The sequence below is a fragment of the Gossypium raimondii genome, chromosome 3 (genome assembly GCF_025698545.1).
Source record: "Gossypium raimondii isolate GPD5lz chromosome 3, ASM2569854v1, whole genome shotgun sequence".
In the NCBI taxonomy this organism is placed as follows: Eukaryota; Viridiplantae; Streptophyta; class Magnoliopsida; order Malvales; family Malvaceae; genus Gossypium; species Gossypium raimondii.
The window spans coordinates 57603088-57606929 of record NC_068567.1 but is presented as its reverse complement, the minus strand read 5'-3'; the positions used below and the strand labels follow the sequence as shown (position 1 = coordinate 57606929).

Sequence of the window (3842 nt, the reverse complement as noted above, 5' to 3'; positions counted from 1 at the left end):
GCTGGAGATGTCAACGATATGTTGATTGCTGGAATTGACGAGCAGTGTGCAGGAGCTTCACGGGGTGTTAGTCAGGTGGAAGTCGAGAATAGTGGTTTGCAGTTAGTGAGTGATTACGTTGCTTCTTTTCCTTTTAGTCATGCTAATTATGTTGAATGTTCAACCACCCTCGTTTTCCTAGAATTATTAAGGACTACGCCAGGAATTTTTATCTGAATTTATGTGCTTTGCTAGAGACTCGCATCAGTGGGCGAAGACTAGTGGGATATGGCTTGTTTAGAAGGTGTTGTATTTTAATTAATAACTCAATGGATAATTTATCATAATCATTCAAAATAATAACTTTATATAATTTAATTGAATAATGAAGTGAAGTACTTGTCACTACATGTAGTCACTCAGCCAATAAAGGTAAGTGTTATTCTTGTGGTCAAGAGATAAAAAAATTTGTCAAGAATGGGATTCGAACCCATGCCCTTTCGGACCAGTACCTGAAACTGGCGCCTTAGACCAACTCGGCCATCTTGACTTGGGCCCAATGTCTTGCTTCCAACTAACTTGTATGCTTTTAACCTTTTTTCGGAAAAGGAAGTAAATAGCCGATAGGTAACTGGACTTGGTATTTCGTAGCCTATATGTGTCTTTTAGCATAAAAATCCAACGCATAGATAAAAAAATATAATATGAATATGTAAGTATATTAAATTTTAGGTAAACTACATCCGTTATCACTCTAAAATAAGTTTATCTTATTTTGATCATTCTAATTTTTTTCTTAATATAGTTACTCTAATTAAGGTAATTGTTCAAATTAGTCATTACTATTAAAAATTTCGTTAATTCACTAACAGATTGCTGATATGGTGCATTAACTAAACCTAGAGACCTATTTATAATTAGCCCAAAACACTTTGTTTTTATTTTGTTGTTGTTTCTCTTCTTTTGCCTCTTTTTCTGTTGTTTTTTTAGTTTTGGTTTTTTAAAATGACAAACATATTTGCATTATGAATACCTCCATAACATCGACGACATTCACTTACCTAGAATCCATTCGTCTTTATACCAAATTTGGAGTATTGTAACCTCATCATCTTGCGAAAGTAATGCTCCTATATCTAAATCAGAGTGAGGGCTAACATTATTATATTTATTAAAAAATATACTTATATACATAACTAACAAATAAAAAAATCACAAAGTTAAGCACTGACCTATCTCTTCTACAAGTTGCCCTTAAAACTCACAACACTAACTTCTTTTTTTTACCGTTTGCAAAGTGGGGGAGTAAGGACGACTGTGTTTTATAAGAAGGGGGACAAAAAATTTCTTTTTGGAGCCATGCCCGTGCCTGACTGGTCAAGAACGGTTTCACCACCCTATTAAGTGGCACCCCGGTCGTCGATGTGACTAGTCAATCACAACAATTGACCCTTACACACATGACAACTTGTTTTTAACTTTTAAATCGATGCCATCAATGTGTCAGGTAGCAGCAACACCAATATTTTCCTCGGTATTTCTTCAGTATTTCATGTTAATACACACCACTTAAAAAAATAATTTTTTTCAGCTGGAACGATTTGCTCATGAAGGATGTACTGTTGGGGTCAATGTCACCTGACAACATAGCGTGACCGAGTTTTACTATTCAAAACATACTATTCTCGTAAATAATCTACAACTAGCCCCAAGATTATGACACCTCTAATCAAAATTGTGCAAAACTTACAAAGAAAATACGACATTTATCATTTACAAATTTATGAAAGGTTAAAATAAGTTATATTTTTAAAAATTTTAGAATTTATTTCATGTATTTTATTTTCAGAAATTTAGTTTCTCTAGTTTTTTATTTCAAAATTTAGATCTAATAGTTAATACCATTAAAGTTTTTTTGTTAGATTTGATGATGTGACAGTTTGAAATAAAAAATTTCACCGATAGCTATGTAATTAAAAAAATGGTGTTGTAATTAACTTAAATTTAACAAAAAAATTAACAGTGTTAACAATTGAAATAAAAATTTAAAATTTAAAATTAAAAATAAAGAAATTAAATTCTTGAAAATAAAAAATAAAGACTAAATTTTAAAATTTCAATTTTAACCTTCATAAAATCGTAACACCTTGGTATTAATGGTTGAAAATATTTATCTATAAATATCAATTTTGCTGTCTTGAAATAACGTTGTGAAAGAAGATAAATCCAATTCAAGGATTTGAAAAATATGAGACAAAGGAGATTACTCAGATGATTGCATGGAAAAAGGATCTACAACCTGTTTTAATTTGCACAGCATTGGAGGTGAAGGTTAGAGCAGAGCTATAAATATTCAACACGACTAGATGTCTTAGATTTTTAATGTAGTTGTTCTAGTTTTCCCAAAACGTTCTCTTTGTTTTTAATTCATTTGGCAATCTTGTAAAGATTTCCAAGAATCCGAGCTATCAAATTCGACTCCTAAGGGTTAAATTTTGTTGTTAGCCCTTATATTATATATAACTTACGTATTTCTTAATGGTATATTATTTTCAAAATTTTATGTGACAAACATATCATTACATGTGTAATGCTACGTTAATTTGCTATTTTTACTGTCGAAATCATTTTTTTTAAAGGGGTCGACTTTTTCTTTAAAAACGAAAATGGAGTCGCCACCAATCCTTTTTATTTAGGTGTGATCGGATCACCTCATAATTTAATAATTTTAATAAAAGTTTAAATTTACTAAAACGATAATTTTTGGTCTACAAAATCCAGAAAACGGGTTCAGGAGTCAATTACGCATGAGGAAGGATTAGCACCCTCGATACGCCCAAAATTGGTACCTAGTTGATTACTTAATGTCTTAATGTCGAAAGTTGAAATTTTGAAAAGATTTTAAAATACGATCCTTTTTTATTGGTGTTAATTTTAAAAACGCTTGAATTAAATTGAAATGTGCAGCAAAGGCCCACTCGTCCCGCGATAACAATATGTCACATCTCGTAAGTTAGGATGCAACATCTGAACCCTCGAGAATAAGCTTGCCTTTAATTTTTGTTGAAATTCCATGTATTTTGAAATTTAGAAGAATATTTGGCCATTTAGGTTCGACGAGAAAATCAAAACCCCGTAAGTTAGGGCATGATTTCTCGAAGTTCCAAATACGAAATATTGCATTTATTTTTTGTAAAAATCTCCCTTTTTACAAATTTAGGTAAAAAAATTTTAATGCAATATTTAAAATGATATAAGTTTAGTTTATTTGATTATGGTAAAAAAAAGCTAAACGTAAAAATGTCATGTTTAATGAATAACGATAATGCGCGTAATTTGTAGTAATACAATAATAAAAAATGATAATAACAATAGATCATGATACCAATATATATAATAGGACAATAATAACAATGAAAATAATAATTGTGGTAATAATAATACTAATAATAATAATTTCTAAATTTTGAAATATTGAAATATTGAAAGTAGCAAATAAATAAAAGAATAAATAAAAGGCACAATAAAAGAAAATAAATAAAAAGAAGCCGATTATAAAAATAAAATAAAAGAAATGTTAAGTAAATAAATAAATAAGTGAACATCAATAAGACATTTGATTAAAAATTTGAAACTAAATAAATAAACAAATAAAATAAATGAAACAGTTCTTGAGAAAAAAAAGTTAACGGAGCAATTTGTAAATAAATATATAATAGATAATAATAATAATAATAATAATAATAGAAGATAAAAAACGAAATAGATAAAAATATGTATGCATAATGTTTAGTTTAAATATTTTAAGAGTAAAAAGTAAATAAATAGATAAAATAATACCTAATATTAAATTTAAATTTTTA

The 3842-nt window shown here is 28.7% G+C and overlaps 1 non-coding gene across 1 annotated transcript; it reads right to left on the bottom strand.

Annotated features, from left to right (window-relative positions):
* Window positions 1-448: 448 nt before the first annotated feature.
* Window positions 449-529, bottom strand: TRNAL-CAG (transfer RNA leucine (anticodon CAG)). Its single transcript has one exon. It is a non-coding gene; the product is annotated as a tRNA-Leu (tRNA).
* Between the last annotated feature and the right edge of the window lie 3313 nt (window positions 530-3842).